The sequence below is a fragment of the Epinephelus lanceolatus genome, chromosome 2 (genome assembly GCF_041903045.1).
Source record: "Epinephelus lanceolatus isolate andai-2023 chromosome 2, ASM4190304v1, whole genome shotgun sequence".
Lineage (NCBI taxonomy): Eukaryota > Metazoa > Chordata > Actinopteri > Perciformes > Serranidae > Epinephelus > Epinephelus lanceolatus.
In genome coordinates, this window is record NC_135735.1 from 35274657 (window position 1) to 35286701 (window position 12045).

Genomic DNA, 12045 nt, shown 5'->3' on the forward strand with positions numbered 1-12045 from the left:
GTGAGCGCAACATTTCTGTGCAAGTTTAAATAAATAATGAAATTATTTGGCTAGATCTGTCAGTGGAAAAATTAAGATTCATGAACATATTTCTACATCACAGGGCTAGAGGCTGTCATATGGCTGAGAAACCTTTCTTTCAGGCCCCCAGTGTGTCCGGTGATTACAAACAGTAGGAAGAAGGATTGAACGCAGCATTGCTTTCCTTAGCCTCATGCCTCTCCTCCTGCTGAGATGCAAATGTGTGTGTGTGAGTGCTGAGTCGTCACGTAACATGTTGCCTGTCATGTGCGTTAACTACTAGGCGCTAATTACTTGTTTTGCTCACGAGTCCCTGCATGGCTTCTCACTTTCTGTGACTCCTGACAGTGGATCGGGCCCAATCACAAGTGAGCATTCCTCCTTCTATTTCAGATTTCCCCAGTCAGTTAACAATAAGGTGCAGGTCACATGACCTGCCCTGAGCACAAATGGCATACTGGCCTTTCCATCAGTGGTTTGCTTCAGTTAGCCAGTGGGAACAATACATGAGCTCAGTGGGCAAGAAATCACATTTCTTGCTAACTAAATGTAAAGGTTTGAGCATCACATGTGTTGAGTTAAAAATGATGATAATCAAATGTGATTTTCTTTTCTGGATGCACTACATGACATGCCAAATCAAATACAGTAAAAAAAAAGATAATAAACTGCATTACCATAGTTCTACTGGCTGCATGATCTCTAACTTCACCATGATAACTGTGGATGCCAAGAGAAGGCTTGTGGTTTAAAATCCAAAAAATAGTTCTAAGGATTTATTCAGGCCTAATGTAGGCACCACTGAAGTTAAAATGTGTGGCTACTGAATGTGCTATAATGGTTCAGTGGAAAATAATGCATGCATTTTCTTACATCTGACATAACAGCCTTTGTCATGTTGGTTTCCCCTATATCTATTCTTTTTTTCTCAATTCCACTGTAGACTGTCTGCGGTCCCTCTGCCTCGCTCCCCGCCTCTGTGGACTGCTTCACCAGGAGAGAGCAAAGCAGCAGTTTGGGAAACAACCTTCAGTTGGCTCAAATTCAGCCAGCCCAAACCCCCCAGTGCAGGGTTTCACAGCAGGATGGTGGCCAGCAGCAGCAAAAGGGCTAACCTGTGTAATGGCAGCAACAGAAAGTTTGCAGGTGCCATCCATTAATCTCCCGCTGAGGTGGTCTGTGGCAACAGGGAGTAAGGTGGAGAACAGACTCTAGGTAATGCTAGCTACATACACATTAATTTGAAACAGCAGCCATGAGCCTTCAGCTCCAGTTAGCAGAAGGCTGAACTATTAGCAAGATTTTCTTGTATACTGACATGTGCTTTATTTTGTTTATCAGACTCTCATTTAGACTCTCATTTTGATAAGTCTGTCTTCCTTTTGTGTTGCTCTGCAGTGTAGGCAATGTAGCCATTGCTGAAGTGGCAACTTTCTCTGCAGGATTATCTGCCATTGAATCAGGCTTTCACCAAAGGGACGTGCACACACAGCTGCATTTGAAGAACAGCCAATAGGCGTCTCTCTGAAATAGTCTGAGTGGGCGGAAGTTTGCTGCATAGATCAGCCTCTCATTGGGCGGAACGAGCCACCCACTGAAGTCCCGCCCTACCACCTCCGGTTGTGTTGCAGTTTTCAACCGTTTTCAACATGTCCTTTACTAACTTTTGCGGTGTTTGATCTTGCAGGGATGTAGCCATTTTTCTGCCATGGTTTGCGTCCTGTAGGTGATATTTTTGTGGGCGTGTTACACCAAAACCTGTTTCCCCCTGGCAATATTTTTGCAAGCGCACCGTTGCTGTGGCACCGCCCAGATCAATTGTGATTGGTTGAAAGAAATACAAGCAGCCGGGGCGTTTTTTTTCTCCAATCTTAAAGTGAGAGTCGGCCCAGCCAGACCTTTCTTTTCTTGAGAAAAATGGTGAGCAAGACAACTCTGAAATGACCTGTGATTGGCCAGTCTCCTGTCACAGGCTAAATTTTCTAAAGCCTAGAGACAGAGCCAAGAGGGTGCAGAAGTCAAAGTTTATTAAGGGGTTTTTGCCCAGTAATACCAAAATAAAACTGTCTACCTTAAAATAAAACACCCCCTGAGAAATGCAGCCACACTGAGGGATCACAAACAAATGACTACTTCCTTAATTCTCATTACTTCCCAAATTCCCAACACATTATCGCTTGACTTGCAGTGTTGGTGTCCTGGATTTATAACTGTTTTATATCAGTGGAGAATAGTTTTCTGGAAGTTGCACAAAGGTACATAAATCTAGCTTTTCTTTCTATCCTCCTTTCTGTAGTAGATTTACTGCAATTAGCAGCAGGTCAGTATTTAAAGACATGTAAAGGGGGCTCACAAGGAGTTTCACCAGTCCCCACAGAGAAGGACTAGACTAATTTCATCACCAAACACAGCTGTCAACATCCAATAAAAAGTAGGGAAAGGAGATACAGTCCTCGATATAAAACTTAAATGACTTCACTTTTATTTTTCTCCAGCTATTCATAGAGAAGGGGGTCATGGAGATGAATGCCAATGAACAGCTGTGTTTATTCATTATTCTTATCCAGAGTGATAATCCAAAGTTTATCTGATATGGATTGCTGAGAGCAGAGACACCACAGGAAAGCATGGATAATTTGGCAGAAATAGCAAGTAGCCCCAACACCCCCACCCCTAACCCCACCCCCACACAGGGCTTAATCTTTTATTGAACAACCTGAATAACACAAATGAGTTCGTGCATCTTTATTTGTAACATTCAAAGGGACCAATCATTATCTTTTAATTACTAGTACCCAGTACTGGGGCCCATTAAAGCAAAGTAATTAATCTAACACTTTGGCAAGGGAAGGGATCTGTTGTGCAAACAGCAAGTTCATTGAAACTGGTTTTGAGCTTTAATATTTACACATGAAGAGGCACTGAATAGCAAATTAATGGTGCAAGCAAGGACTAACGTGAGGCAGTACATAGAACAGAAAGTGCGCATGACATGTACACCACACAATAGTTTATCAGATACTATTTATTTTATGACATTTCCTTTTATTTTCTGGCCCTGTTGCTGAGGAAAAACACCCCTGGCACAATGGCTAAAGATGAAAGAGCAAAATAAATCAATAAGCAAAGTAAATATATTATGATCATACACAATGCCTTGTGTACTACACCTTTGTCTGCATACAATATAAAATGCTATTTATATCCCTTGTTAACATATTAGTGTGTGCTCCAGCTATGTTGATGATTGATTAACATGTCAAATTAAATCACTGTCAAAGTAACATTAGCGGTGCTGATATTCCAAACAGTCCAATTACTGCCATTAATTGAGTGAACCCACTCAGCTCTCAAGGACAACAGGAGAGTGTTGACGACCACAAAGATCTGATTTCACTGTCTCTAACCAACAGTGCCATCTTAGGTGTGGTTTATAAAAAGAAACAATTCAATCAATTCATATTTATTTCACCCAGTGCCACTCAACTGCATTTTTGTAGCCTGTTTAGCCTCTAAAACCCACAAATTCAGCCCAGTCTCCAGAAGAAAATGTTGGCATTGCACCATGGTTATATTTGTACGTTAAATATGTATCACATGTTCCTAAAGTAAGGTAGCTTGGATTACATGTATATGAGCTGACGTTGTTATTGGCACCTGAAGGGGATGGTGGATGGCGCAACACGTAGGCAAGACGGCTGCCAAGATGCAAACCACTACAGACCACAGTTCAAGATATCTGTGGCCTTTCCAACAACAATTGCGCCACCAAAATCTGATGTTTTTTAGCAAAACATCGCCGGCATTTCCAGCCGTGACTATGCCACCTAAAGTGGATATTTTAAGCCAAAATGATCATTTCCTAACTATTACCAAGTGTTTTTTTGTGCCTAAACATAACCACATGGTAACCACAGTGTTGATGAAACTGTGGTTAAAAAAAAAAGAGAGAGAGAAAAAAATCATGATACCAATTAGCATAGTTTAGACAGAAAATCTCTCTCTGAGCTCATGTGATTTTTTTGTTTTTTGGCTTTCAGGAAGAATAATAAAATAAAATATGGCAAAGTTGTGTTAAAAAGTTTGGCGTAGGTGTGAATGTGAGCGTAAATGGTTTTCTGGCTCTATGTGTCAGCCCTGTGATAGTCGATCTGTCCAGGGTGTACCCTGCCTCTCGCTCAATGTCAGCTGGTATAGGCTTCGGATCTCCGCGACCCCTGATAGGATAAGTGGTTACGGAAAATGAATGAATGAATGTGTAAAGAAAGGATGTCAAAATAAATGACACTATACTTTTTAAATTAACATGTACAGTACAGGCCAAAAGTTTGGACACACCTTCTCATTCAATGCGTTTTCTTTATTTTCATGACTATTTACATTGTAGATTCTCACTGAAGGCATCAAAACTATGAATGAACACATGTGGAGTTATGTACTTAACAAAAAAAGGTGAAATAACTGAAAACATGTTTTATATTCTAGTTTCTTCAAAATAGCCACCCTTTGCTCTGATTACTGCTTTGCACACTCTTGGCATTCTCTCCATGAGCTTCAAGAGGTAGTCACCTGAAATGGTTTTCCAACAGTCTTGAAGGAGTTCCCAGAGGTGTTTAGCACTTGTTGGCCCCTTTGCCTTCACTCTGTGGTCCAGCTCACCCCAAACCATCTCGATTGGGTTCAGGTCCGGTGACTGTGGAGGCCAGGTCATCTGCCGCAGCACTCCATCACTCTCCTTCTTGGTCAAATAGCCCTTACACAGCCTGGAGGTGTGTTTGGGGTCATTGTCCTGTTGAAAAATAAATGATCGTCCAACTAAACGCAAACCGGATGGGATGGCATGTCGCTGCAGGATGCTGTGGTAGCCATGCTGGTTCAGTGTGCCTTCAATTTTGAATAAATCCCCAACAGTGTCACCAGCAAAACACCCCCACACCATCACACCTCCTCCTCCATGCTTCACAGTGGGAACCAGGCATGTGGAATCCATCCGTTCACCTTTTCTGCGTCTCACAAAGACACGGCGGTTGGAACCAAAGATCTCAAATTTGGACTCATCAGACCAAAGCACAGATTTCCACTGGTCTAATGTCCATTCCTTGTGTTTCTTGGCCCAAACAAATCTCTTCTGCTTGTTGCCTCTCCTTAGCAGTGGTTTCCTAGCAGCTATTTGACCATGAAGGCCTGATTGGCGCAGTCTCCTCTTAACAGTTGTTCTAGAGATGGGTCTGCTGCTAGAACTCTGTGTGGCATTCATCTGGTCTCTGATCTGAGCTGCTGTTAACTTGCGATTTCTGAGGCTGGTGACTCGGATGAACTTATCCTCAGAAGCAGAGGTGACTCTTGGTCTTCCTTTCCTGGGTCGGTCCTCATGTGTGCCAGTTTCGTTGTAGCGCTTGATGGTTTTTGCGACTCCACTTGGGGACACATTTAAAGTTTTTGCAATTTTCCGGACTGACTGACCTTCATTTCTTAAAGTAATGATGGCCACTCGTTTTTCTTTAGTTAGCTGATTGGTTCTTGCCATAATATGAATTTTAACAGTTGTCCAATAGGGCTGTCGGCTGTGTATTAACCTGACTTCTGCACAACACAACTGATGGTCCCAACCCCATTGATAAAGCAAGAAATTCCACTAATTAACCCTGATAAGGCACACCTGTGAAGTGGAAACCATTTCAGGTGACTACCTCTTGAAGCTCATGGAGAGAATGCCAAGAGTGTGCAAAGCAGTAATCAGAGCAAAGGGTGGCTATTTTGAAGAAACTAGAATATAAAACATGTTTTCAGTTATTTCACCTTTTTTTGTTAAGTACATAACTCCACATGTGTTCATTCATAGTTTTGATGCCTTCAGTGAGAATCTATAATGTAAATAGTCATGAAAATAAAGAAAACGCATTGAATGAGAAGGTGTGTCCAAACTTTTGGCCTGTACTGTACATGTTGAATGATTAGGGGATACAGTAAAATAATTACTTGTTAGCAAAAGTGGAAGAGTGAGAAAAAAGGATAACAGTATATTCTAATGAATAAGTATAACTGTAAAATGTGTTGTGGGATTCAGATATGTACAATATTGATTAAAAAAAAAAGTTGATTGGCTAATAGCCGCAGTTTTTGCATATTTATTTTCCACTGTGGTGAGCGGAACAATGTCTAAAAATGAGGCTTTTGGACAGAGGCGAGGATGGAGGCTCTATAAGAATCTGTGTTCAACATCATGGTTGACAGGCTGTAAGCTCATTCACTCTTCCTGTATTCTAACTGATATATTATGCAACATCTACAAACTTTGGGATAATAACTCTCGCTGCATTCAATTAAATGTATAGCAATTATGTTCATTACGTGAAATACACAAAAATGTCAATAACCAAACCAACCAAAATACAGGCAAGTACTTGGCCAACATCTACAGTGTTCTCTAAATCTGCTGTGGATCTCAAAAAAAAAAAAAAAATCCAATATCATATTGCTGCTGCAGGATCCATTTCCTATATTGGAAGTGGATATTGCAGTATCGATTTGCCATTTTGATATTGCACATCCTCTTTCTATATCAGTAATGGCCATCTCAGTATCCATTTCACACAGAAATGTGTTTTTTTATGACAATCTTGTGATAATACATAGTCATATGGTGCATACTGTATAACACTGAGTCACAGAGCAGCGAGAACCAATCATGGCACTGTGGAACTGTGTGTTCCATACGCAGTTTAAAGAGATTATTATTATCCTCTATCACCATATCTATCTCACTAAAAATCATAAAATACTGGGGAACTGAGATTGCCCTTCAAAATTATATAATATTCCTAATTCCTTAAATATTACTTCACATTATGAGAAAAAAATGGAACAATGAGCGCAGCTAATTACACTGTTTTGCAAACTTTTTATTTCTGCCTCAGGAAACGAAAGACCATCATCACCATTGGAAGAAAACAACAACGTACGGCTCTAGAGGAAAATGGTTTGGAGATTTGACAGCCCTGTGGTAATTTGTCAGGGTCGTTCTCCATGAGCGTCTCTACATCGTCCCCGCACTTCATACAGGAAATGATTCATCTGCATCCAGGAGAGAAGCTGAGCGCCATTTCTAAATTACCTATGAGTTATCTCCTCAATAACTTCTAATCAGACAGCTGCCGTTTCCTCCACTGTAAACAAAAGTAATTACAGTAGATGTGATGGATGGAAAGAATAAGACAGCTTCTGCATGCTCAGGACCAGTCTGGGACTCTGTAGAGCAGAACACTTTAATTAGGGACGGCCTAGCCCAGCACAACTGAATGAGTCTGACAAAGCACACATTTCAGTTGCTAAAATAAGCCTCTGCCTATGCAGTGTCTTTTGTTTCCCCAAGTTTGGGCCAGTGATTTACTTCAACGCCTCTGAAGAAGTTGTTTTGAAAAGGGAATAGAATCTAGCATGATATCACTTCATCCTGATTAAAGGTAGTGAGATTTTAAATAGAATTTAGGAGAAAAATCAAATATGCAGCCACAGAGTCAAATAAAAGCTGCACTTTTCATTGGCCAACCAGGAGCGTCATTACTTATTTGCTCTTCAGTGCACTTTGTGATTGATCATTGTTTATGAAATATTAAAACTCGGAGCCGATACAGTAGGGTTGGGGGACAAATAAAATCCACATCTTGTGTATATTCAATATTCTTTATATGGACATGCAGGAGGGGAAAGTCTGCTCTAAGTGCCTTTATTATTAACTATTGATCAAGTTTTATAAGGTAAAGCAGCCGGGGCGGCTTCACAAAAAAAGACATGCTTTTGTGCTATCACTAAAACTGAACACAGCAGCAATTTATAGTCAATAACTAATAACTAATAACTTGTGTTAAATCATTTGCATTATTATCTGAGGAATAACTGAATTTGGCCACACCTTTTTCTTGTGGAGCATAGTGAGAAAAATGTTAGTGGTGGCTATTTTACTGAGAGATTGGGGATGAGTCCAAGTGCACCAAACTTTTAATTTTTAATTTCGAAACAGGATATAATAAATAAATGAATAAAGACATTATTACATTATTACTCTCTAATCCTCTATGTTTAAGGTCTGGTAAAATCAAAAGACTATAAAAAAAGATTGTCTTCACGGTTTAAATTTTAAAAAATTTAATTTATACAATGTAAAATACCATAGACTTGTGCTAATAACTTTAGCATGTTATGTTTGTTTGGAAAACGTGTTTAATGTAAGATAATTGTTTTGTAGATGAACCATGTGAGTTTTAATGGAGCCAAATTGTGTGCCGTTACCTTTGTTAAATGTTGCTGTTGTCCCTGGCTTCACATGAATAGAGGAAAAGTGCGCTAGCTGTTAGGCTAATTTATATAATGTAAAATGCCATAGGCTTGTGCTAAAACATTAGCATGTTGTATTTGTGGGGGAAATGTGTCCAGCAAAAGACAAGTGCTTTGTGAATGCTGCAAATTATGATTAAGCTGATTTGTGTACTTGTGTTTGAAATGTTCACTATTACGCCATGTTTAAGGTGTGTTTAATGTATGTTTTGAATCAACTGAACTGTAAAGCACTTTAAAGCAACGATTTCAGCTTACAAAAATAGCACAATCAACTCAACTTTAAAGCACACCCCAGCGCCATCTAGTGTTTTGGAGCTATAACTGCAGAGTGACGCAGACACAACACCACACAAGTCTAAATGCTCACAACAGCATAGGCCACCACGACGTAGGCTCTGCATCGAGCTGACCTGCAAGTATAACACAGAACAACAGAACAGGAGCTTAACAACTTAGCTAACAAACACTAATAAACAATGAAATTTACTGTTTTCATCTTTCATCTTTTCATCTATTTTCATCAATGTCTTTGGTATGTATCTTTCTCAGTGGCGCTGTATACCATCCCCAGATTTATTCCCTGTAATGTGCATCGACAAAGTTAAAAACAAACCTAAGATGGAGGGTATCAGCCGTAAATAATGTTACCGTATGTCCCAACATGATGTGACACAGATAAGAGGTGATTTAAGTTTAATGCCATTACAAGAAAATGCTTTTATTTGATTAGAAGTCACACATGCAGAAACGGACAAAAGGTGTAATTTGAAACAAACGCAGTTGTGTCCATCTTAAATATAAATGAGAGGTTTTAGTTGTCAGAGAAAAGTGTATCTTTATTGATTAGGATCTGGTGGCAGACTGTTTTAGCTGCAAAACCTATAGAATGGATTCCTGGTACAGTTTGAGCCTGAGGTCATCACTATGCAGCCTCTGTGTCAGACTCAGTAATGCTTTGTCCATGCATTCAGTATTGTAAAGTACTTGGGTTACGCTATTTGTTGTGTAAAGCTGACTATGTATGTTCATTCACACACTGTCCCTTTGTAAGAACTGTGTGTGTGCATTCTGTGTGTGGGGCCTGCAGGTGATAGTCGTGTTATTTCCTGAAAAGTTATGTGAAAAATATAAGAAAAAAATACATTATGACAGCTCTGAATTTGATCTATACACATGGTCTTTCACCCTTTGTTGGACCTTTGACTTCATGGACATTGATTATTGAGGTGTTTCCTTTGAAGTTTACTGTACTATCAAGGGGTTTCCAGCTGACAGTTACCTACATATTATACAATACATCCCTCCAGGGGTCCACTCCTCTGTGCTCAATGGATACAGCTCCACTACCTTTTGTACCCATTGCACCTCCATGTCTTTGATGTTGATTCCCAGTAATAAACCAAGACCAGCTGACCTTTTCTTCCCTTTTCTCCTGGCTTCTTTAAAGACTAACATGTATAGCATGGCACAATTTCACTTAGTGCATATTCCACAGAACACTGATCAGAGAACATAAATGCTGTAGTTGAAAATTGCAGCGTACTGAAAAACTGCACGTTCGTGTTGGTGCAGAGGGCATGTCGCTGTGACTCTTTGGTTTGGCAAATCATGGTATTTTGAATAACCGTCTTGCCAAGTTCGGTTAGCAGGGGGGAGTTAGGCGTTTTATTTCATTTTGCAGGATCTAAAAGTTGCATCAATGCCAGTTTCGGTGGCCAAGATTTCAACAGAATAAGTGCCTTACATGAAAAAGGTCTGCCATTTTCCACTGCTTACCTGGATCTGCTGGCCCAGATGTATTTCTCCCCAGCCACATTCTGCAGCACGTGGTGGGATCTGAAGACCTTCCAAGACCGATGAGTTCTTGATCTGCCCAGGGGTCTCATCCCAGTTGGACATGCCCTGAACACCTCCAGAGGGAAGAATCAAGGAGGCATCCTGATCAGATGCCCACACCACCTCAGCTTCCCATGCAAAGTAGTGGTGCAACTCTGAGCTGTGATTCAATATGCAATTTTATCCTTTCTGTCACTACCCAGAGCTTTGGAAAGGTATCTGCTGGAAAACCAAGAGCTTTTCTTTCAGGCTCAGCGCCTTCTTCAATATGACAATCAAATACCCACCCCCGTTATTACTGCCGTACCAATCCGTGATCTTATTCTCTGTCTTGCTGCTGCAAATATTAGTTGTCTTTACGTGTGTTTTTTTTTAATGGTAGAGATATCAAAAGGAGTGATGTGACAGTGTAACCTGAAGGCTATACAAAAATCCCTGTGTCTATATTCACAGCTGGTATTCTCGATTTTTTTTTTGATTGAGGCTTTACTTCTTAGCACCTCAATTGTAATTTTTTTTTCCATTCGAGCTTGGCATGCCTGCCCTTCCAACAGAAACCTTCATTTTCTGACTCTCTTAAATCCTTACGTCAACATCTCATGCCCAGTAAGGCTGCTTGCCATTCAGGTAGGAGGATGAGAGTGTTATGAATTCAGGAGCTTTCAAGTTTTTTTGTTTCTTCTCTTACTTTCACATCATGATTCACTCAAGGAATTTTGATCTAACCTTGAAAGCAACTCCTTTGTCCTTGAAGACATACTAGTAGGGACATACAGCTTTTAAAAAGACGTGGAACACAAACACGGACCTAAAGAAGACCTTCTGAAGATCTAACAACCTTTTCTTCACAACTATACTTACATTTTATACTTACTGTCTGATGAGGAGGTATAATTAAAGGTCAGTATTATAAACTCAAATGTGATATTTATCACAGCTGAAATGATTAATGAAACATGGAGGTGTATTTGTCTGAATTGTTCTGATGTGCCTTGAAGTAACAAACCCCCTTCGACTTATGTTTTATCCATTTATACGAGACTGCTGTCACACACTAATTCTTTTCACACAAAAACCACGACTACATCAGACCTATACTATATACTCTATTTGCTTTGAGTTTTAAAAATAAAAGAGATTTCAAGTGGTTTCTGCTTCTGGCTTCTGGTAACCTGCTTGAAACCAACCAGTTTTGTTTGCTGGTCTCGAACAGTGGTCTGCAGCTTTGCAGGCGTCTCACCTTGGTGACACACCATCTCCCATCCACCAACCCCTCCATCTCCAAATGACAATGTCAGCTTATGCATTACATTGCTTTAGAAATGCTGATATGATACGTATGAAATGTGCAAATGTAATGTATTTCTGGTTTTCAGAAATGTACAATGCCAACATTTTCTTCTGGAAACTGGGCTGTAATACAATAAGGCTACAATAATGTTTGAGAATAACCTGTGTTTTAAGGAGTAAAAAGTAGTCCCCAACGGGGTTACAGCAATCTTCCAGCAAATTCTACAGAAACCGCTATATAATCCCATTGTTACTCTAGAAGTTTTTTCAACAGCTGATTGTTTCACAATGTTTTCAATATAATTGGGATTTTTAAATCGGGTTAAAATTAATTAATGTAATTTCACACATGTAATATATATGTAACATGAATATTCTCAGCATTAATATTGGTCTCAGTACCGGCTTTCACAACCCAATAATTGGTGGATCACTCTTCCAGTTGATTTGCCTGTTTTATGTTTTGCTCCCGCCTCTGCATACTAAATACATTATCGAACCTCCTCAGGAGAAATAAAACACAGCGTAAAATGCTGGCAGTGTTTTCTCCTTAAGCGGTGA